This window comes from Nerophis lumbriciformis, linkage group LG11 (genome assembly GCF_033978685.3).
Source record: "Nerophis lumbriciformis linkage group LG11, RoL_Nlum_v2.1, whole genome shotgun sequence".
NCBI lineage: Eukaryota > Metazoa > Chordata > Actinopteri > Syngnathiformes > Syngnathidae > Nerophis > Nerophis lumbriciformis.
In genome coordinates, this window is record NC_084558.2 from 49,488,316 (window position 1) to 49,513,887 (window position 25,572).

General features: G+C 40.0%; 1 protein-coding gene across 1 annotated transcript in view; it reads right to left on the reverse strand.

The window, feature by feature from the left end:
* Positions 1-25,572, reverse strand: part of lhfpl2a (LHFPL tetraspan subfamily member 2a) — a 109,053-nt gene that overhangs the window by 39,207 nt on the left and 44,274 nt on the right. The window contains exon 2 of the mRNA XM_061966056.2: positions 11,097-11,155. The gene's annotated coding sequence lies outside the window, so the exon portion shown is untranslated. The remainder of the gene's footprint in view (positions 1-11,096; positions 11,156-25,572) is intronic.

Here is a 25,572-nt window from a genome sequence, read left to right on the forward strand (position 1 = left end):
AGTAACAAAGACTTAATTTAGAGTTTTTTGGACACTAGGGGAACATATTCTAAGTAACAAAGACTTAATTTAGAGTTTTTTGGACACTAAGGGAACATATTCTAAGTAAAAAATGCTTAATTTAGAGTTTTTTGGACACTAGGGGAATATATTCTAATTAAAAAAGACTTCATTTAGAGTTTTTTGGACACTAGGAGAACATATTCTAAGTAAAGACTTAATTTAGAGTTTTTTTGACACTAGGGGAACATATTCTAAGTAACAAAGACTTAATTTAGAGTTTTTTGGACACTAGGGGAACATATTCTAAGTAAAAAAGACTTAATTTAGAGTTTTTTTGACACTAGGGGAACATATTCTAAGTAACAAAGACTTAATTTAGAGTTTTTTGGACACTAGGGGAACATATTCTAAGTAAAAAATACTTAATTTAGAGTTTTTTGGACACTAGGGGAACATATTCTAAGTAAAAAATACTTAATTTAGAGTTTTTTGGACACTAGGGGAACATATTCTAAATAAAAAATACTTAATTTAGAGTTTTTTTTGGACACTAAGGGAACATATTCTAAGTAAAAAATACTTAATTTAGAGTTTTTTGGACACTAGGGGAACATATTCTAAGTAAAAATGACTTCATTTAGAGTTTTTTGGACACTAGGGGAACATATTCTAAGTAACAAAGACTTAATTTAGAGTTTTTTGGACACTAAGGGAACATATTCTAAGTAAAAAAGACTTAATTTAGAGTTTTTTGGACACTAAGGGAACATATTCTAAGTAAAAAAGACTTAATTTAGAGTTTTTTGGACACTAAGGGAACATATTCTAAGTAAAAAAGACTTAATTTAGAGTTTTTTGGACACTAGGGGAACATATTCTAAGTAAAAAAGACTTAATTTAGAGTTTTTTGGACACTAGGGGAACATATTCTAAGTAACAAAGACTTAATTTAGAGTTTTTTGGACACTAGGGGAACATATTCTAAGTAACAAAGACTTAATTTAGAGTTTTTTGGACACTAAGGGAACATATTCTAAGTAAAAAATGCTTAATTTAGAGTTTTTTGGACACTAGGGGAATATATTCTAATTAAAAAAGACTTCATTTAGAGTTTTTTGGACACTAGGAGAACATATTCTAAGTAAAGACTTAATTTAGAGTTTTTTTGACACTAGGGGAACATATTCTAAGTAACAAAGACTTAATTTAGAGTTTTTTGGACACTAGGGGAACATATTCTAAGTAAAAAAGACTTAATTTAGAGTTTTTTTGACACTAGGGGAACATATTCTAAGTAACAAAGACTTAATTTAGAATTTTTTGGACACTAGGGGAACATATTCTAAGTAAAAAATACTTAATTTAGAGTTTTTTGGACACTAGGGGAACATATTCTAAGTAAAAAATACTTAATTTAGAGTTTTTTGGACACTAGGGGAACATATTCTAAATAAAAAATACTTAATTTAGAGTTTTTTTTGGACACTAAGGGAACATATTCTAAGTAAAAAATACTTAATTTAGAGTTTTTTGGACACTAGGGGAACATATTCTAAGTAAAAATGACTTCATTTAGAGTTTTTTGGACACTAGGGGAACATATTCTAAGTAACAAAGACTTAATTTAGAGTTTTTTGGACACTAAGGGAACATATTCTAAGTAAAAAAGACTTAATTTAGAGTTTTTTGGACACTAAGGGAACATATTCTAAGTAAAAAAGACTTAATTTAGAGTTTTTTGGACACTAAGGGAACATATTCTAAGTAAAAAAGACTTAATTTAGAGTTTTTTGGACACTAGGGGAACATATTCTAAGTAAAAAAGACTTAATTTAGAGTTTTTTGGACACTAGGGGAACATATTCTAAGTAACAAAGACTTAATTTAGAGTTTTTTGGACACTAGGGGAACATATTCTAAGTAACAAAGACTTAATTTAGAGTTTTTTGGACACTAAGGGAACATATTCTAAGTAAAAAATGCTTAATTTAGAGTTTTTTGGACACTAGGGGAATATATTCTAATTAAAAAAGACTTCATTTAGAGTTTTTTGGACACTAGGAGAACATATTCTAAGTAAAGACTTAATTTAGAGTTTTTTTGACACTAGGGGAACATATTCTAAGTAACAAAGACTTAATTTAGAGTTTTTTGGACACTAGGGGAACATATTCTAAGTAAAAAAGACTTAATTTAGAGTTTTTTTGACACTAGGGGAACATATTCTAAGTAACAAAGACTTAATTTAGAATTTTTTGGACACTAGGGGAACATATTCTAAGTAAAAAATACTTAATTTAGAGTTTTTTGGACACTAGGGGAACATATTCTAAGTAAAAAATACTTAATTTAGAGTTTTTTGGACACTAGGGGAACATATTCTAAGTATCCATCCATCCATCCATCTTCTTCCGCTTATCCGAGGTCGGGTCGCGGGGGCAGCAGCCTAAGCAGGAAAGCCCAGACTTCCCTCTCCCCAGCCACTTCGTCCAGCTCCTCCCGGGGGATCCCGAGGCGTTCCCAGGCCAGCCAGGAGACATAGTCTTCCCAACATGTCCTGGGTCTTCCTCGTGGCCTCCTACCGGTCGGACGTGCCCTAAACACCTCCCTAGGGAGGCGTTCGGGTGGCATCCTGACCAGATGCCCGAACCACCTCATCTGGCTCCTCTCAATGTGGAGGAGCAGCGGCTTTACTTTGAGCTCCTCCCGGATGACAGAGCTTCTCACCCTATCTCTAAGGGTGAGCCCCGCCACCCGGCGGAGGAAACTCATTTCGCCCGCTTGTACCCGTGATCTTGTCCTTTCGGTCTTGACCCAAAGCTCATGACCATAGGTGAGGATGGGAACGTAGCTCGACCGGTAAATCGAGAGCTTTGCCTTCCGGCTCAGCTCCTTCTTCACCACAACAGATCGATACAGCGTCCGCATTACTGAAGACGCCGCATCGATCCGCCTGTCGATCTCACGATCCACTCTTCCCTCACTCGTGAACAAGACTCCGAGGTACTTGAACTCCTCCACTTGGGGCAAGATCTCCTCCCCAACCCGGAGATGGCACTCCACCCTTTTCCGGGCGAGAACCATGGACTCGGACTTGGAGGTGCTGATTCCCATCCCAGTCGCTTCACACTCGGCTGCGAACCGATCCAGTGAGAGCTGAAGATCTTGGCCAGATGAAGCCATCAGGACCACATCACCTGCAAAAAGCAGATACCTAATCCTGCAGCCACCAAACCAGATCCCCTCAACGCCTTGACTGCGCCTAGAAATTCTGTCCATAAAAGTTATGAACAGAATCGGTGACAACCGTCCAACCCTCACTGGAAACGTGTCCGACTTACTGCCAGCAATGCGGACCAAGCTCTGACACTGATCATACAGGGAGCGGACCGCCACAATAAGACAGTCCGTTACCCCATACTCTCTGAGCACTCCCCACAGGACTTCCCGGGGTACACGGTCGAATGCCTTCTCCAAGTCCACAAAGCACATGTAGACTGGTTGGGCAAACTCCCATGCACCCTCAAGGACCCTGCCCAGAGTATAGAGCTGGTCCACAGTTCCACGACCAGGACCAAAACCACACTGTTCCTCCTGAATCCGAGGTTCGACTATCCGGCGTAGCCTCCTCTCCAGTACACCTGAATAGACCTTACCGGGAAGGCTGACTAAATCCTTTCAGCAAAAATATGGCAATATCGCGAAATGATCAAGTATGAGACAGAATGGATCCGCTATCCCTGTTTAAATAAAAAAATGTCATTTCAGTTCAAGGTTGAGACATCCAAGGCCACACAGCACAATGCGAGTGTTAAGACCAATAACCTCAACATTTGCAACAGACCTCTCATCTTCCGAACCAGGCATTGTGAACACAACCCTAGTCCTCGCCGTTATGCTGGCAGACTGACAGGAAGTGGGTTATTGTTCTGTGAGCTCTCTGGGGAGACCAGGATGCTTCCTAGCTTAGCCACGAGGTCACTGCCCATGAGGCGTTGTTTGCAAGACAAAAACTGCTACCGATGTCGGACCTTGAAAAAATATTCCGGGACTTCTGATGCAGGTTGGGATGGCTATCGAATCCGTTACTTTTTGGCACTGACCGAATCTCGCCGGTCCTAACGGGACTGCACTGAGAGCGGACTCTAGCCAAACTACCTCTTGGCAATTGTCAATACATACAACGATATTGACTCCAAAAACGATCCAACATAAGTTAAGTAAGGCTCCACTTTAACAAAAGTGCGCTAGCTTGATGCTAATAGACGTTGGCTTTGTTACTAATGTTGGCTACAAAAGTAGCTTACCACAATCATAGAGAGAATGAATGATGGGTGTCAGGTCTCTGAAAAGAGCTATATAAATATAATCCATTATTATTATTATTGATGTTGGACCATGAAAACATTTTGCTGCTACCAACTTTAATTTTCTCTAAAGACTCAACACGCTTTACAAAGTGAAACCCTTTATCTTCATCTTTGAGCTACATTTAAATCAGTGTGGGTGGAATGGAAAAGTAAAGTAAAGTGTTTTGCTCATGGCAAAAGCAGAGATCGAACCTGGAACCCTCAAGTTGCTGGCACGGTCGCTCTACTAACTGAGCCACGCCGCCCATTGGTGTCGGACTTTGAAAACATTGCGTTACTATTAATATCGGACCTCTAAAACATTGCGTTATTATTCATGTCGGACATAAATGTCAGACATGAAAACATTGCGTTACTATTGATGTTGGACATTAAAACATTGCGTTACTATTGATGTTGGACATTAAAACATTGCATTACTATTGATGTTGGACATTGAAAACATTGCGCTACTACTGATATCAGAGCTTGAAAACATTGCATTACTATGGATGTTGGACATGAAAACATTGGGTTACTATTGATGTCGGACATTGAAAACATTGCGTTATTACTGATGTCGGACCTTGAAAATATTGCGTTACTATTGATGTCGGACATTAAAACATTGCGTTACTATTGATGTCGGACATGAAAACATTGCATTACTATTGATGTCGGACATGAAAACAATGCGTTACTATTGATATCGGACCTCTAAAACATTGCGTTACTATTGATATCAGAACTTGAAAACATTGTGTTACTATTGATGTCAGACATTAAAACATTGCGTTATTATTGATGTCGGACCTTAAAAACATTGCGTTACTATTGATGTCGTACCTTGAAAACATTGCGCTACTATTGATATCAGACCTTGAAAACATTACGTTACTATTGATATCGGACCTCTAAAACTTTGCGTTACTATTGATATCGGACCTTGAAAACATTGCGTTACTATTGATGTCGGACATAAATGTTGGACATGAAAACATTGCGTTACTATTGATGTGGGACATGAAAACATTGCGTTGCGACTGATGTCGGACCTTGAAAAAATTGCGTTACTACTGATGTCGGACCTTGAAAATATTGCGTTACTATTGATGTTGGACATGAAAACATTGCGTTGCTACTGATGTCGGACATTGAAAACATTGCGTTACTATTAATGTCGGACATGAAAACATTGCATTACTATTGATGTCGGACATGAAAACATTGCGTTACTATTGATGTCGGACATTAAAACATTGCGTTACTATTGATGTCGGACATGAAAACATTGCATTACTATTGATGTCGGACATGAAAACAATGCGTTACTATTGATATCGGACCTCTAAAACATTGCGTTACTATTGATATCAGAACTTGAAAACATTGTGTTACTATTGATGTCAGACATTAAAACATTGCGTTATTATTGATGTCGGACCATAAAAACATTGCGTTACTATTGATGTCGTACCTTGAAAACATTGCGTTACTATTGATATCAGACCTTGAAAACATTACGTTACTATTGATATCGGACCTCTAAAACTTTGCGTTACTATTGATATCGGACCTTGAAAACATTGCGTTACTATTGATGTCGGACATAAATGTTGGACATGAAAACATTGCCTTGCTGATGATGTCGGACCTTGAAAACATTGCGTTATTACTGATGTCGGACCTTGAAAATATTGCGTTACTATTGATGTCGGACATTAAAACATTGCGTTACTATTGATGTCGGACATGAAAACATTGCATTACTATTGATGTCGGACATGAAAACAATGCGTTACTATTGATATCGGACCTCTAAAACATTGCGTTACTATTGATATCAGAACTTGAAAACATTGTGTTACTATTGATGTCAGACATTAAAACATTGCGTTATTATTGATGTCGGACCTTAAAAACATTGCGTTACTATTGATGTCGTACCTTGAAAACATTGCGCTACTATTGATATCAGATCTTGAAAACATTACGTTACTATTGATATCGGACCTCTAAAACTTTGCGTTACTATTGATATCGGACCTTGAAAACATTGCGTTACTATTGATGTCGGACATAAATGTTGGACATGAAAACATTGCGTTACTATTGATGTGGGACATGAAAACATTGCGTTGCGACTGATGTCGGACCTTGAAAAAATTGCGTTACTACTGATGTCGGACCTTGAAAATATTGCGTTACTATTGATGTTGGACATGAAAACATTGCGTTGCTACTGATGTCGGACATTGAAAACATTGCGTTACTATTAATGTCGGACATGAAAACATTGCATTACTATTGATGTCGGACATGAAAACATTGCGTTACTATTGATGTCGGACATTAAAACATTGCGTTACTATTGATGTCGGACATGAAAACATTGCATTACTATTGATGTCGGACATGAAAACAATGCGTTACTATTGATATCGGACCTCTAAAACATTGCGTTACTATTGATATCAGAACTTGAAAACATTGTGTTACTATTGATGTCAGACATTAAAACATTGCGTTATTATTGATGTCGGACCATAAAAACATTGCGTTACTATTGATGTCGTACCTTGAAAACATTGCGTTACTATTGATATCAGACCTTGAAAACATTACGTTACTATTGATATCGGACCTCTAAAACTTTGCGTTACTATTGATATCGGACCTTGAAAACATTGCGTTACTATTGATGTCGGACATAAATGTTGGACATGAAAACATTGCCTTGCTGATGATGTCGGACCTTGAAAACATTGCGTTATTACTGATGTCGGACCTTGAAAATATTGCGTTACTATTGATGTCGGACATTAAAACATTGCGTTACTATTGATGTCGGACATGAAAACATTGCATTACTATTGATGTCGGACATGAAAACAATGCGTTACTATTGATATCGGACCTCTAAAACATTGCGTTACTATTGATATCAGAACTTGAAAACATTGTGTTACTATTGATGTCAGACATTAAAACATTGCGTTATTATTGATGTCGGACCTTAAAAACATTGCGTTACTATTGATGTCGTACCTTGAAAACATTGCGCTACTATTGATATCAGACCTTGAAAACATTACGTTACTATTGATATCGGACCTCTAAAACTTTGCGTTACTATTGATATCGGACCTTGAAAACATTGCGTTACTATTGATGTCGGACATAAATGTTGGACATGAAAACATTGCGTTACTATTGATGTGGGACATGAAAACATTGCGTTGCGACTGATGTCGGACCTTGAAAAAATTGCGTTACTACTGATGTCGGACCTTGAAAATATTGCGTTACTATTGATGTTGGACATGAAAACATTGCGTTGCTACTGATGTCGGACATTGAAAACATTGCGTTACTATTAATGTCGGACATGAAAACATTGCATTACTATTGATGTCGGACATGAAAACATTGCGTTACTATTGATGTCGGACATTAAAACATTGCGTTACTATTGATGTCGGACATGAAAACATTGCATTACTATTGATGTCGGACATGAAAACAATGCGTTACTATTGATATCGGACCTCTAAAACATTGCGTTACTATTGATATCAGAACTTGAAAACATTGTGTTACTATTGATGTCAGACATTAAAACATTGCGTTATTATTGATGTCGGACCATAAAAACATTGCGTTACTATTGATGTCGTACCTTGAAAACATTGCGTTACTATTGATATCAGACCTTGAAAACATTACGTTACTATTGATATCGGACCTCTAAAACTTTGCGTTACTATTGATATCGGACCTTGAAAACATTGCGTTACTATTGATGTCGGACATAAATGTTGGACATGAAAACATTGCCTTGCTGATGATGTCGGACCTTGAAAACATTGCGTTACTATTGATGTCGGACATGAAAACATTGCGTTACTATTGATGTCGGACATTGAAAACATTGCGTTACTATTGATGTCGGACATTAAAACATTGCGTTACTATTGATGTCGGACATTGAAAACATTGCGTTACTATTGATGTCGGACATGAAAACATTGCGTTACTATTGATGTCGGACATTGAAAACATTGCGTTACTATTGATGTCGGACATTAAAACATTGCGTTACCTTTGATATCGAACCTCTATAACATTGCGTTACTACTGATGTCGGACATTGAAAATATTGCGTTACTATTGATGTCGGACATTAAAACATTGCGTTACCTTTGATATCGAACCTCTATAACATTGCGTTACTACTGATGTCGGACATTGAAAATATTGCGTTACTATTGATGTCGGACCTTGAAAATATTGCGTTACTATTGATGTCGGACATTAAAACATTGCGTTACTATTGATATCAGACCTTGAAAACATTACGTTACTATTGATATCGGACCTCTAAAACTTTGCGTTACTATTGATATCGGACCTTGAAAACATTGCGTTGCTATTGATTTTGGACATAAATGTTGGACATGAAAACATTGCCTTGCTGATGATGTCGGACCTTGAAAACATTGCGTTACTATTGATGTCGGACATGAAAACATTGCGTTACTATTGATGTCGGACATTGAAAACATTGGGTTACTATTGATGTTGGACATGAAAACATTGCATTACTGCTGATGTCGGACATTGAAAACATTGCGTTACTATTGATGTTGGACATGAAAACATTGCATTATTATTGATGTCGGACATGAAAACATTGCGTTACTACTGATGTCGGATATTGAAAACATTGCGTTACTATTGATATCGGACATGAAAACATTGTGTTACTATTGATGTCGGACCTTGAAAACATTGTGTTACTATTGATATCGGACCTCTAAAACTTTGCGTTACTATTGATATCGGACCTTGAAAACATTGCGTTACTATTGATACCGGACCTCGAAAACATTGCGTTACTACTGATGTCGGACCTTGAAAACATTGCGTTACTATTGATGTCGGACATGAAAACATTGCGTTACTACTAAAGCCGGACATAAAAACATTGCGTTACTATTGATGTCGGACATGAAAACATTGCGTTACTATTGATGTCGGAAATTAAAACATTGCATTACTATTGATGTCGGACATTAAAACATTGCGTTACTACTGAAGCCGGACATAAAAACATTGCGTTACTATTGATGTTGGACATGAAAACATTGTATTATTATTGATGTCGGACATGAAAACATTGCGTTACTACTGATGTCGGATATTGAAAACATTGCGTTACTATTGATATCGGACATGAAAACATTGTGTTACTATTGATGTCGGACCTTGAAAACATTGTGTTACTATTGATATCGGACCTCTAAAACTTTGCGTTACTATTGATATCGGACCTTGAAAACATTGCGTTACTATTGATACCGGACCTCGAAAACATTGCGTTACTACTGATGTCGGACCTTGAAAACATTGCGTTACTATTGATGTCGGACATGAAAACATTGCGTTACTACTGAAGCCGGACATAAAAACATTGCGTTACTATTGATGTCGGACATTAAAACATTGCGTTACTACTGAAGCCGGACATAAAAACATTGCGTTACTATTGATGTTGGACATGAAAACATTGCATTATTATTGATGTCGGACATGAAAACATTGCGTTACTACTGATGTCGGATATTGAAAACATTGCGTTACTATTGATGTCGGACATTGAAAACATTGCGTTACTATTGATATCGGACATAAAAACATTGTGTTACTACTGATGTCGGACCTTGAAAGAATTGCGTTACTATTTATGTTGGACCATGAAAACATTGCGTTACTATTGATGTCGGACATGAAAACATTGAGTTACTATTGATGTCGGAAATTAAAACATTGCATTACTATTGATGTCGGACATGAAAACATTGCATTACTATTGATGTCTGACTTTGAAAAAACTTTGCGTTACTATTGATGTCGGACATTGAAAACATTGCGCTACTATTGATGTGAGACATGAAAATATTGCACTACTATTGATGTGAGACATGAAAATATTGCACTACTATTGATGAAAAACTTTGCACTGCTACTGATATCGGACCTTGAAAACATTGCGTTATTTCTGATCTCAGACCTTAAAAACATTGCGTTACCACTGATGCCGTATATTGAAAACATTGCACTGCTCCTGATGTCGGATCTTGAAAGCGTCACACAGGAAATGTTCCACTTGAAAAAAACAAGGTGGAACTTGCCCGTGTTTAAGAAGCCCAGAAGCGGCAAAAACCCGGAGTAGATAACAGGAAGCAGGCGGCTGACATCCAGCGGGACTATTTTAAGAATACGCGGTGACAAACGATCGCCTTGTTTATTATCACTGGGGGGGTTTCCCCACTTTGAAACGACCTATGCAGGTGGTCCACCCCCCGACCCCCACAGTCCGCTCAATATCCATTGTTTTCACTCATATTGGAAAAACATACACCCCCCCGCCGAGTCTGTCAAGCTAGTCAAACGCCCCCGACTTCCTCCTCCATCCGGATAAATACACCGCAGTCAGCCAGCCTCCTTTCAACTAAACCTCCATCTTCAACTCCAGTTCTTCGCGGTCCTTTACCGGGGTCTGAAACTAAGAGACTTGTCACTCGGACCGGTCGCGATTATTTAGTGTTCCGACTCGTCACAGGCCCAAAAATATGGCCGCAAAGAAAGTCTATTTCGTATGTTTTCTTTGTATACGTCTGAAGGAAAACGCTGGCCTCCAGTGTGCGGACTATGTAGAGTACAAAGAAGGACAACACTTACGCCCAAAACTCTCTGATGGATTTTGGTTGTTGCTTAGTCCAAGTGAGGCCAGTCGCTGCCTGCGGAGAAACAGAAACAAAAAATTATTACGACAATTCATAACCACATTTGGCGAACTTTTAAACACGTCTTTTTTTACACGAACAGCAACATTAGAGCCAGTTGGAAAATATTGGATGTTTATAGACAATTAGCAGATTTCTAGAAGCATGTATTTGTGTAACTGGACACAACAGAGCAGGAGAAGCAAGTGTTGGCCGATACAACGATATCAATATGTCTGATTGGTGTAGAAAAAAACTGTTTGATTAAAATGATGAAAATTAAAAAACAAGCTTCTAAAGGGGAACATTATCACAATATCAGAATGGTTAAAACCATTAAAAATCAGTTCCCAGTGGCTTATTTTATTTTTCGAACATTTTTTCAAAATTTTACACATCACGCAATATCCCTAAAAAAGCTTCAAAGTGCCTGATTTTAACCATCGTTATATACATCCGTCCATTTTCCTGTGACGTCACATAGTGAAGCCGACACAAACAAACATGGCGGAAAGAACAGCAAGCTATAGCGACATTAGCTCGGATTCAGACTCGGATTTCAGCGGCTTAAGCGATTCAACAGATTACGCATGTATTGAAACGGATGGTTGTAGTGTGGAGGCAGGTAGCGGAAACGAAATTGAAGAAGAAACTGAAGCTATTGAGCCATATCGGTTTGAACCGTATGCAAGCGAAACCGACGAAAACGACACGACGGGAGAAAGCGAGGACGAATTCGGCGATCGCCTTCTAACCAACGATTGGTATGTGTTTGTTTGGCATTAAAGGAAACTAACAACTATGAACTAGGTTTACAGCATATGAAATACATTTGGCAACAACATGCACTTTGAGAGTGCAGACAGCCCAATTTTCATCAATTAATATATTCTGTAGACATACCCTCATCCGCGCTCTTTTCCTGAATGCTGATCTGTCCAGTTTTGGAGTTCATGTCAGCAGGCCAGGGAAGCTAGGGTCGATAGGGGGTTTAGCTCGCTCGTCTGCGGGAACAAACTGCCGCCATTGCTTGCCGTGCTACCGAGGTCCTTTGTCCCTGAATTGCTCACACACTCCGGCAGGTTCAATGGGGGTCTGGCGGCAGATTTCTTTGACTTTATCGTTGGAAATGCATCTGCTTTGAGTGTCGCAGGATATCCACACATTCTTGCCATCTCTGTCGTAGCATAGCTTTCGTCGGTAAAGTGTGCGGAACAAACGTCCAATTTCTTGCCACTTTCGCATCTTTGGGCCACTGGTGCAACTTGAATCCGTCCCTGTTCGTGTTGTTACACCCTCCGACAACACACCGACGAGGCATGATGTCTCCAAGGTACGGAAAACAGTTGAAAAAACGGAAAATAACAGAGCTGATTTGACTCGGTGTTTGAGAAAATGGCGGATTGCTTCCCGATGTGACGTCATCGCTCTGAGAGCGAATAATAGAAAGGCGTTTAATTCGCCAAAATTCACCCATTTAGAGTTCGGAAATCGGTTAAAAAAATATATGGTCTTTTTTCTGCAACATCAAGGTATATATTGACGCTTACATAGGTCTGGTGATAATGTTCCCCTTTAACATCAAAAACAATTCCATCCATCCATCCATCTTCTTCCGCTTATCCGAGGTCGGGTCGCTGGGGCAGCAGCCTAAGCAGGGAAGCCCAGACTTCCCTCTCCCCAGCCACTTCGTCCAGCTCCTCCCGGGGGGTTCCCAAGGCGTTCCCAGGCCAGCCGGGAGACATAGTCTTCCCAACGTGTCCTGGGTCTTCCCCGCGGCCTCCTACCGGTCGGACGTGCCCGAAACACCTCCCGAGGGAGGCGTTCGGGTGGCATCCTGACCAGATGCCCGAACCACCTCATCTGGCTCCTCTCGATGTGGAGGAGCAGCGGCTTTACTTTGAGCTCCCCCCGGATGACAGAGCTTCTCACCCTATCTCTAAGGGAGAGCCCCGCCACCCGGCGGAGGAAACTCATTTGGGCCGCTTGTACCCGTGATCTTGTCCTTTCGGTCATGACCCAAAGCTCATGACCATAGGTGAGGATGGGAACGTAGATCGACCGGTAAATTGAGAGCTTTGCCTTCTGGCTCAGCTCCTTCTTCACCACAACGGATCGATACAGAGTCCGCATTACTGAAGACGCCGCACCGATCCGCCTGTCGATCTCACGATCCACTTTTCCCTCACTCGTGAACAAGACTCAGAGGTACTTGAACTCCTCCACTTGGGGCAAGATCTCCTCCCCAACCCGGGGATGGCACTCCATCCTTTTCCAGGCGAGAACCATGGACTCGGATTTGGAGGTGCTGATTCCCATCCCAGTCGCTTCACACTCGGCTGCGAACCGATCCAGTGAGAGCTGAAGATCCTGGCCAGATGAAGCCATCAGGACCACATCATCTGCAAAAAGCAGAGACCTAATCCTGCAGCCACCAAACCAGATACCCTCAACGCCCTGACTGCGCCTAGAAATTCTGTCCATAAAGGTTATGAACAGAATCAATTACTATTTATTAACACACAATAGTACCGACTATTGGTACCATTGGGTACCCAGCCCTACTTCTCAAGGTTTGTTTTTCATCCCCGTCTGGGGTCTTTTGAGTTGTTTCTTGCCCACATTTGGGTTTAGATCGGGATTCTGATGTCGTTGTGAGCTTGTGAAATCCCCAAATTCCTTGCAATAGCTGGTTGAGAAATGTTGCTCTTAAATAATTTGCTCACGCATTTGTTGACAAAGTTTGTGAACGACTGAGCATTTCATGGAAGCTGCTTTTATACCCAATCATGGCACCATCAAAGAAACCCACGCCTTCATGTCGCTTCCCATCCTACACAGTGGAGTTTTACAAGCCTTTTCATACCTGCCAACTTTTGAAATCAGAAAAACCTAGTAGCCAGGGTCCAGGGGCCGCAGGTCCCGGTAGGTCCAGGACAAAGTCCTGGTGAGGGGTTCAGTCTTCGCCCCCCGACGCAAAATGATTATTAGCATTCAGACAGGTTAAAATGTTGCTAAAACCATCACTTTTCTATCAGTCACAGTGACTTTTTAAAACAAAAATATTACAGCAAAAATCATATGGGTTGATTGACATGTTTATTCTGTAAGCTAACTTCAATAGTTTGAAATTATTTTGACAGTTAATGCCAGTTATCCTGTCAACCTTTCACAAGACTTCAATTTGTTAATTGAAAGTATAAACAGTATAAACACTTTTTACAGTAAACAAATGGTAAAACAGTACTAAACAATTCCATTGGTGTCATTATTAACTTTCTGTCCAAGCTTGTATAATCTACTGCCTTGTTCAATTGTAAAACATATTCTGTGCCTAAAATTCACATTTCTATCACAATTATCATACTGTAAACATGGTAAGCTAACTTCATTAAAATTAATAGTCCTGTCAATAGCATGGAATTACAATTCAAATGTAGTTTTTTTGTAAGCCTTTCAAAAGAATTCAAAATATGAAAAATTCATGACAATTAATTTAAGCCATCAGACACTTGAAAAGTGGCACATCACATCTCTAATGTAATCATTTGAACTTTTCAACAGAAATAGCACTGCAAAAATATTAAGGACATACTTCTGTATTTTGGTAGTTATGCTGTCAACATTTAACAAGATTTCTTCAACTTGGACTTGAAAGCATAAATAGTATAAACACTTTTAACAGTATAACAGTACTAAACAATTCCAATAGATAACATTGGTGTCATTACCTTTTTGTTTGCTCAATTATTGCCTCCGTAAATAAAACTTCGGCATTTATCACATCCAAAGAATCTGTTTGGGCGACGAAAAACGTTGAAAGTTTTCCACTTGTATCGCTAGCAACGGCATTAGACTTGTGTTTTTTTTGTCCCAACGTGGTCTTTTACATCGCTAATTCCTCCGTGTCCGATCGAAAAATCTTGTCTGCACAAGGTGCAATTCGCGTAGTTTTCACCCTTTTTGGAACGGATTTGAATATTCTTCACGGAATGACTGCAGTTTTCTTTTCGGTTTAAGACTCGTATGCTATTTTTCTCCGGCTGATTCCATGATCGTTCGCTCGTTTGGAAACAATGGCAACTGGTGCCTCGTGCTTGGCAGCGGTGCTATAAATAGCCTCGCGCATGGCATTCGGAATGGCTCGATAGGAAGTTACGGGGAGCAGTGTCGACTGTCATTGTTGTTACGCCATTTCGTGAATAAAACTTTTAAAAAAATAATTTTTTTTTATTAATGAAAAACCGTATTTTTTATCACTGCAACCGTAACCTGGAATAGGTTGATGAAAACCGTACTGATTACGGGAAAACCGGAGTTGTTGGCAGGTATGCCTTTTGTTTGGTAGGATCAAAGACGGCTTTTGTCCTCTCGCAGGGCGAGCTGAACTCAATGTAACACAAAGTTTTGTGATAACTTAGATACAATTATTCTGACAATACCCAATCCTGTTCCCAATTAGCCTGTTCACCTGTGGGAAGTTCCAAATAAGTCTTTGATGAGCATTCCTCAACTTTATCAGTCTTTTTTTGCCACTTAAAATTCCAAATGAGCTAATATTTGCCAAAGTTTACCAGTTCGAATGTTAAGTATCTTGTCTTTGCAGTCTGTTCAATTGAACATAAGTTGAAAAGGATTAGCAAATCATTGTATTCTGTTTTTATTCACCATTCACACAACGTGACAACTTCACTGGTTTTGGGGTTTGTACATCGAGATACAGTTTTTCGGCCATAATCCCAGTGACTGAAGGCAGACGGACCCTTGCGTAGGAACCTGGGACACGTGAACCACCGTCCATCAGGTAATTGTCATGAAGAGCCAGATCCTTGGTTCTGGAATGTCTTCCTCCTCTAAGCCTTTCCCCACACTAATGACACACATCCATCAGGCTGTAGATAATCAACTAAATGGCTATCTTCTCTCCCCTTTACACGAAGCAGAGCTCGGTTCACTCCCAGTTCAAGACAGTCAACTTGCCAGTGGTCCAGCTAACAGAGCGGAAAACCAGCAGCCGAACAAAGCTGGTTCCATGATGTCAACACAGCCCATAGGTGTGCCTGCCAATCATCAACATCTTCGGTTTGTTGTTGCGCGGATAAAGACACAAACCCTGCGCAACATACTCAAATAAAGCCGCGGTGGAAACACAGGCTGCCATTTTGCACCTAATAAGCTTGAAAAAATACGCAATTCCCAAAACCCGGCTTCCACGGGATCACGAGGACTAACTGCACCAATAAACTTCACACAAACAATCATTCTCAGAGCGGTACAGCCATTTAGCAAAGAAGGTCGATATTAAAAGGTCCCCTATGATAGTGTTTTTCAACCACTAGTGTACCGTGGAATACAGTCTGGTGTGCCGTGGGAGATTATCTAATTTCACCTAATTGGGTTAAAAATATTTTTTGCAAAGCAGGAATTATAGTCTGCAAATGATGTGTTGTTGTTGAGTGTCGGTGCTGTCTAGAGCTCGGCAGAGTAACCGTGTAATATTCTTCCATATCAGTAGGTGGCAGCCGGTAGCTAATTCCTTTGTAGATGTCGGAAACAGCAGGAGGCAGTGTGCAGGTAAAAAGGTGTCTAATGCTTAAACCAGAAATAAACAAAAGGTGAGCGCCCCTAAGAAAAGGCATTGAAGCTTAGGGAAGGCTACGCAGAACGAAACTAAAACGGAACTGGCTGCAAAGTAAACAAAAACAGAATGCTGGACGACAGCAAAGACTTACTGTGGATCAAACACAGCATCCACAATGTACATCCGAACATGACTTGACAATCAACAATGTCCCCGCAAAGAAGGATAAACACAACTGAAATATTCTTGATTGCTAAAACAAAGTAGATGCGCGAAATCCCGCTCAAAGGAAGACATGAGACGGCTACAGGAAAATACCAAAAAAAGAGAAAAAAAACACCAAAATATGATGATTTCTACTGGTGGTGTGCCTCCGGATTTTTTTAACGCAAAAAATGTGTCTGGGCTCAAAAAAGGTTGAAAAACACTGGTCTAGAGCTCGGCAGAGTAACCGTGTAATACTCTTCCATATCAGTAGGTGGCAGCTGGTAGCTAATTGATTTGTAGATGTTGGAAACAGCAGGAGGCAGTGTGCAGGTAAAAAGGTGTCTAATGCTTAAACCAAAAATAAACAAAAGGTGAGTGCCCCTAAGAAAAGGCATCGAAGCTTACGGAAAGCTATGCAGAACGAAACTAAAACTGAACTGGCTACAAAGTAAACAAAACAGAATGCTGGACAACAGCAAAGACTTACTGTGGAGCAAAGACAATGTACGTCCGAACATGACATGGCAATCAACAATGTCCCCGCAAAGAAGGATAAAAACAACTGAAATATTCTTGATTGCTAAAACAAAGTAGATGCGGGAAATCCCGCTCAAAGGAAGACATGAGACTGCTACAGGAAAATACCAAAAAAAGAGAAAAAGCCACTAAAATATGATGACTTCTGCTGGTGGTGTACCTCTGGATTTTTACAACGCAAAAAATGTGCTTGGGCTCAAAAAAGGTTGAAAAACACTGGTCTAGAGCTCGGCAGAGTAACCGTGTAATACTCTTCTATATCAGTAGGTGGCAGCAGGTAGCTAATTGATTTGTAGATGTCGGAAACAGCGGGAGGCAGTGTGCAGGTAAAAAGGTGTCTAATGCCTAAACCAAAAATAAACAAAAGGTGAGTGCCACTAAGAAAAGACATTGAATCTTAGGGAAGGCTACGCAGAACAAAACTAAAACTGAACTGGCTATAAAGTAAACAAAAACAGAATGCTGGACGACAGCAAAGACTTACTGTGGAGCAAAGACAATGTACGTCCAAACATGACATGGCAATCAACAATGTCCCCGCAAAGAAGGATAAAAACAACTGAAATATTTTTGATTGCTAAAACAAAGTAGATGCGGGAAATCACACTCAAAGGAAAACATGAAACTGCTACAGGAAAATACCAAAAAAAGAAAAAAAAAAACCAAAATATGATGATTTCTGCTGGTGGTGTGCCTCTGGATTTTTTCAACGCAAAAAATGTGTCTGGGCTCAAAAAAGGTTGAAAAACACTGGTCTAGAGCTCGGCAGAGTAACCGTGTAATACTCTTCCATACCAGTAGGTGGCAGCGGGTAGCTAATTGATTTGTAGGTGTCGGAAAAAGCGGGAGGCAGTGTGCAGGTAAAAAGGTGTCTAATGTCTGAACCAAAAATAAACAAAAGGTGAGTGCCCCTAAGAAAAGGCATTGGAGCTTAGGGAAGGCTATGCAGAACGAAACTAAAACTGAACTGGCTACAAAGTAAACAAAAACAGAATGCTGGACGACAGCAAAGACTTACTGTGGAGCAAAGACGGCGTCCACAATATACATCCGAACATGAAATGACAATCAACAATGTCCCCGCAAAAAAGGATAAAAACAACTGAAATATTCTTGATTGCTAAAACAAAGTAGGTGCGGGAAATATCGCTCAAAGGAAGACATGAAACTGCTACAGGAAAATACCAAAAAAAGAGAAAAAAACACCAAAATATGATGATTTCTGCTGGTGGTGTACCTCTGGATTTTTACAACGCAAAAAATGTGCTTGGGCTCAAAAAAGGTTGAAAAACACTGGTCTAGAGCTCGGCAGAGTAACCGTGTAATACTCTTCCATATCAGTAGATGGCAGCAGGTAGCTAATTGATTTGTAGATGTTGGAAACAGCGGGAGGCAGTGTGCAGGTAAAAAGGTGTCTAATGCTTAAACCAAAAATAAACAAAAGGTGAGTGCCCCTAAGAAAAGGCATTGAAGCTTAGGGAAGGCTACGCAGAACGAAACTAAAACTGAACTGGCTGCAAAGTAAACAAAAACAGAATGCTGGACGACAGCAAAGACTTACTGTGGATCAAACACAGCATCCACAATGTACATCCGAACATGACTTGACAATCAACAATGTCCCCGCAAAGAAGGATAAACACAACTGAAATATTCTTGATTGCTAAAACAAAGTAGATGCGCGAAATCCCGCTCAAAGGAAGACATGAGACGGCTACAGGAAAATACCAAAAAAAGAGAAAAAAAACACCAAAATATGATGATTTCTACTGGTGGTGTGCCTCCGGATTTTTTTAACGCAAAAAATGTGTCTGGGCTCAAAAAAGGTTGAAAAACACTGGTCTAGAGCTCGGCAGAGTAACCGTGTAATACTCTTCCATATCAGTAGGTGGCAGCTGGTAGCTAATTGATTTGTAGATGTTGGAAACAGCAGGAGGCAGTGTGCAGGTAAAAAGGTGTCTAATGCTTAAACCAAAAATAAACAAAAGGTGAGTGCCCCTAAGAAAAGGCATCGAAGCTTACGGAAAGCTATGCAGAACGAAACTAAAACTGAACTGGCTACAAAGTAAACAAAACAGAATGCTGGACAACAGCAAAGACTTACTGTGGAGCAAAGACAATGTACGTCCGAACATGACATGGCAATCAACAATGTCCCCGCAAAGAAGGATAAAAACAACTGAAATATTCTTGATTGCTAAAACAAAGTAGATGCGGGAAATCCCGCTCAAAGGAAGACATGAGACTGCTACAGGAAAATACCAAAAAAAGAGAAAAAGCCACTAAAATATGATGACTTCTGCTGGTGGTGTACCTCTGGATTTTTACAACGCAAAAAATGTGCTTGGGCTCAAAAAAGGTTGAAAAACACTGGTCTAGAGCTCGGCAGAGTAACCGTGTAATACTCTTCTATATCAGTAGGTGGCAGCAGGTAGCTAATTGATTTGTAGATGTCGGAAACAGCGGGAGGCAGTGTGCAGGTAAAAAGGTGTCTAATGCCTAAACCAAAAATAAACAAAAGGTGAGTGCCACTAAGAAAAGACATTGAATCTTAGGGAAGGCTACGCAGAACAAAACTAAAACTGAACTGGCTATAAAGTAAACAAAAACAGAATGCTGGACGACAGCAAAGACTTACTGTGGAGCAAAGACAATGTACGTCCGAACATGACATGGCAATCGACAATGTCCCCGCAAAGAAGGATAAAAACAAATGAAATATTCTTGATTGCTAAAACAAAGTAGATGCGGGAAATCACACTCAAAGGAAAACATGAAACTGCTACAGGAAAATACAAAAAAAAAGAGAGAAAAAGCCACTAAAATATGATGATTTCTGCTGGTGGTGTGCCTCTGGATTTTTTCAACGCAAAAAATGTGTCTGGGCTCAAAAAAGGTTGAAAAACACTGGTCTAGAGCTCGGCAGAGTAACCGTGTAATACTCTTCCAAATCAGTAGGTGGCAGCGGGTAGCTAATTGATTTGTAGGTGTCGGAAACAGCGGGAGGCAGTGTGCAGGTAAAAAGGTGTCTAATGCCTAAACCAAAAATAAACAAAAGGTGAGTGCCACTAAGAAAAGACATTGAATCTTAGGGAAGGCTACGCAGAACAAAACTAAAACTGAACTGGCTATAAAGTAAACAAAAACAGAATGCTGGACGACAGCAAAGACTTACTGTGGAGCAAAGACAATGTACGTCCGAACATGACATGGCAATCAACAATGTCCCCGCAAAGAAGGATAACAACAACTGAAATATTCTTGATTGCTAAAACAAAGTAGATGCGGGAAATCACACTCAAATGAAAACATGAAACTGCTACAGGAAAATACCAAAAAAAGAAAAAAAAACACCAAAATATGATGATTTCTGCTGGTGGTGTGCCTCTGGATTTTTTCAACGCAAAAAATGTGTCTGGGCTCAAAAAAGGTTGAAAAACACTGGTCTAGAGCTCGGCAGAGTAACCGTGTAATACTCTTCCATACCAGTAGGTGGCAGCGGGTAGCTAATTGATTTGTAGGTGTCGGAAACAGCGGGAGGCAGTGTGCAGGTAAAAAGGTGTCTAATGCCTGAACCAAAAATAAACAAAAGGTGAGTGCCCCTAAGAAAAGGCATTGGAGCTTAGGGAAGGCTATGCAGAACGAAACTAAAACTGAACTGGCTACAAAGTAAACAAAAACAGAATGCTGGACGACAGCAAAGACTTACTGTGGAGCAAAGACAATGTACGTCCGAACATGACATGGCAATCAACAATGTCCCCGCAAAGAAGGATAACAACAACTGAAATATTCTTGATTGCTAAAACAAAGTAGATGCGGGAAATCACGCTCAAAGGAAGACGTGAAACTGCTACAGGAAAATACCAAAAAAAGAGAGAAAAAAAGACCAAAATATGATGATTTCTGCTGGCGGTGTACCTCTGGATTTTTTCAACGCAAAAAAAGTGCTTGGGCTCAAAAAAGGTTGAAAAACACTGGTCTAGAGCTCGGCAGAGTTACCGTGTAATACTCTTCCATACCAGTAGGTGGCAGCTGGTAGCTAATTGATTTGTAGATGTTGGAAACAGCAGGAGGCAGTGTGCAGGTAAAAAGGTGTCTAATGCTTAAACCAAAAATAAACAAAAGGTGAGTGCCCCTAAGAAAAGGCTTTGAAGCTGAGGGAAGGCTACGCAGAACAAAACTAAAACTGAACTGGCTACAAAGTAAACAAAAACAGAATGCTGGACGACAGCAAAGACTTACTGTGGAGCAAAGACGGCGTTCACAATGTACGTCCGAACATGACATGGCAATCAACAATGTTCCCGCAAAGAAGGATAAAAACAACTGAAATATTCTTGATTGCTAAAACAAAGTAGATGCGGGAAATCCCGCTCAAAGGAAGACATGAAACTGCTACAGGAAAATACCAAAAAAAGAGAAAAAAACACCAAAATATGATGATTTCTGCTGGTGGTGTGCCTCTGGATTTTTTCAACGCAAAAAATGTGCTTGGGCTCAAAAAAGGTTGAAAAACACTGGTCTAGAGCTCGGCAGAGTAACCGCGTAATACTCTTCCATACCAGTAGAGGGCAGCAGGTAGCTAATTGATTTGTAGATGTCGGAAACAGCGGGAGGCAGTGTGCAGGTAAAAAGGTGTCTAATGCTTAAACCAAAAATAAACAAAAGGTGAGTGCCCCTAAGAAAAGGCATTGAAGCTTAGGGAAGGCTATGCAGAACAAAACTAAGACTGAACTGGCTACAAAGTAAACAAAAACAGAATGCTGGACGACAGCAAAGACTTACTGTGGAGCAAAGACAATGTACGTCCGAACATGACATGGCAATCGACAATGTCCCCGCAAAGAAGGATAAAAACAACTGAAATATTCTTGATTGCTAAAACAAAGTAGGTGCGGGAAATCACGCTCAAAGGAAGACGTGAAACTGCTGCAGGAAAATACCAAAAAAAGAGAAAAAAAAAACAAAATATGATGATTTCTGCTGGTGGTGTGCCTCTGGATTTTTTCAACGCAAAAAATGTGCTTTGGCTCAAAAAAGGTTGAAAAACACTGGTCTAGAGCTCGGCAGAGTAACCGTGTAATACTCTTCCATATCAGTAGGTGGCAGCTGGTAGCTAATTGCTTTGTAGATGTCGGAAACAGCGGGAGGCAGTGTGCAGGTAAAAATGTGTCTAATGCTTAAACCAAAAATAAACAAAAGGTGAGTGCCCCTAAGAAAAGGCATCGAAGCTTACAGGAAAGCTATGCAGAACGAAACTAAAACTGAACTGGCTACAAAGTAAACAAAAACAGAATGCTGGACGACAGCAAAGACTTACTGTGGATCAAAGACGGCGTCCACAATGCCGAACATGACATGACAATCGACAATGTCCCCGCAAAAAAGGATAAAAACAACTGAAATATTCTTGATTGCTAAAACAAAGTAGATGCGGGAAATATCGCTCAAAAGGAAGACATGAAACTGCTACAGGAAAATACCAAATTCAGAGAAAAAAACACCAAAATATGATGATTTCTGCTAGTGGTGTGCCTCTGGATTTTTACAACGCAAAAAATGTGCTTGGGCTCAAAAAAGGTTGAAAAACACTGGTCTAGAGCTCGGCAGAGTAACCGCGTAATACTGTTCCATACCAGTAGGTGGCAGCCGGTAGCTAATTGATTTGTAGATGTCGGAAACAGCGGGAGGCAGTGTGCAGGTAAAAAGATGTTAATGCCTGAACCAAAAATAAACAAAAGGTGAGTGCCCCTAAGAAAAGGCATTGAAGCTTAGGGAAGGCTACGCAGAACAAAACTAAAACTGAACTGGCTACAAAGTAAACAAAAACAGAATGCTGGACGACAGCAAAGACTTACTGTGGATCAAAGACAATGTACGTCCGAACATGACATGGCAATCAACAATGTCCCCGCAAAGAAGGATAAAAACAACTGTAATATTCTTGATTGCTAAAACAAAGTAGATGCAGGAAAAATCGCTCAAAGGAAGACATGAAACTGCTACAGGAAAATACCAAAAAAAGAGAGAAAAAGACACCAAAATAGGAGCGCAAGACAAGAACTACACACAGGAAAACAGCAAAAAAGTCCAAATAAGTCAGGGTGTGATGTGACAGGTGGTCACAGTACACCTACTTTGAGACAAGAGCTATATTGATGCATGCTTGGTTATGCTTTAAAGACATATCCAACAATTGCGACGACGTCTTTTTACTGTCAACTGAGTTTTTGTTTTTTTTATGATTTCTGCTGGTGGTGTGCCTCCGCATTTTTTCAACGCAAAAAATGTGCCTCGGCTCTAAAAAGGTTGAAAAACACTGCTCTATGATGCAATGTGTCCATGGAGCCCCATTATGAGAACCGCCCGTGAGAAAAATCGATCACGTTTAAGTGAAGAGACGCAATAACGATAGTTTTTAAAGTTCCGGGTTTGGGACAGGCTTCACTGCAAATCTTACAAACCCCAAAAGCAGTGAAGTTGTCACGTTGTGTAAATGGTAAATAAAAACAAAACACAATGATTTGCAAATCCTTTTCAACTTATATTCAATTGAATAGACTGCAAAGACAAGATACTTAATGTTCACACTGGTAAACTTTGTTATTTTTTGCAAATATTAGCTCATTTGGAATTTGATGCCTGCAACATGTTTCAAAAAAGCTGGCACAAGTGGCAAAAAAGACTGAGGAAGTTGAGGAATGCTCATCAAACACTTATTTGGAACATCCCACAGGTGTGAACGGGCTAATTGGGAACAGGTGGGTGCCATGATTGGGTATAAAAGCAGCTTCCATGAAATGCTCAGTCATTCACAAACAAGGATGGGGGCGAGGGTCACCACTTTGTCAACAAATGCCTGAGCAAATTGTTTACGAATAACATTTCTCAACCAGCTATTGCAAGGAATTTAGGGATTTCACCATCTACAGTCTGTAATATCATCAAAAGGTTCAGAGAATCTGGATAAAGTAGTGCACTTCGATCCCTCAGGCGGTACTGCATCAAAAAGCAACATCAGTGTGTAAAGGATATCACCACATGGGCTCAGGAACATTTCAGAAAACCAACTGTCAGTAACTACAGTTGGTCGCTACATCTGTAAGTGCAAGTTAAAACTCTACTATGCAAAGCCAAAGCCATTTATCAACAACACCCGGAAACGCCGCCGGCTTCGCTGGGCCCGAGCTCATCTAAGATGGACTGATGCAAAGTGAAAAAAGTGTTCTGTGGTCTGACGAGTCCATATTTCAAATTGTTTTTGGAAACTGTGTACGAGGAAAAGAACCATCCGGATTGTTCTAGGCGCAAAAAGTGTAAAAGGCAGCATGTGTGATGGTATGGGGGTGTATTAGTGCCCAAGACATGGGTAACTTACACATCTGTGAAGGCACCATTAATGCTGAAAGGTACATACAGGTTTTGGAGCAACATATGTCGCCATCCAAGCGACGTTATCATGGACGCCCCTGCTTATTTCAGCAAGACAATGCCAAGCCACGTGTTACATCAACGTGGCTTCGTAGTAAAAGAGTGCGGGTACTAGACTGGCCTGCCTGTAGTCCAGACCTGTCTCCCATTGAAAATATGAAGCCTAAAATATAAGAAGGGAGTCTGTTGAACAACTTAAGCTGTACATCAAGCAAGAATGGGAAAGAGTTCCACTTCAAAAATGTGTCTCCTCAGTTCCCAAACCTTTACTGAGTGTTGTTAAAAGGAAAGGCCATGTAACACAGTGGTAAAAATGCCCCTGTGACAACTTTTTAGCAATGTGTTGCTGCCATTAAATTCTAAATTCATGATTATTTGCAAAAAAAATGTCTTTGCAGTCTATTCAATTGAATATAAGTTGAAAAGGATTAACAAATCATTGCATTCTGTTTTTATTTACCATTTACACAACGTGACAACTTCACTAGTTTTGGCTTTTGTACCAAAACGGCCCCCACATCCTTTAATTCGTCAGTGGAAAAAGTTAGGGCGCCCCTGCTCTGGAGGGTAAACTCCCAGATGAGTTTTGGCGAGGAGGGTGGTGAGTAAATTGCCGCAGCTGAGAGGATTTTCTTCAAGAGAAGTGCCGCTCATTTTCGGATCCTTTCAAGTG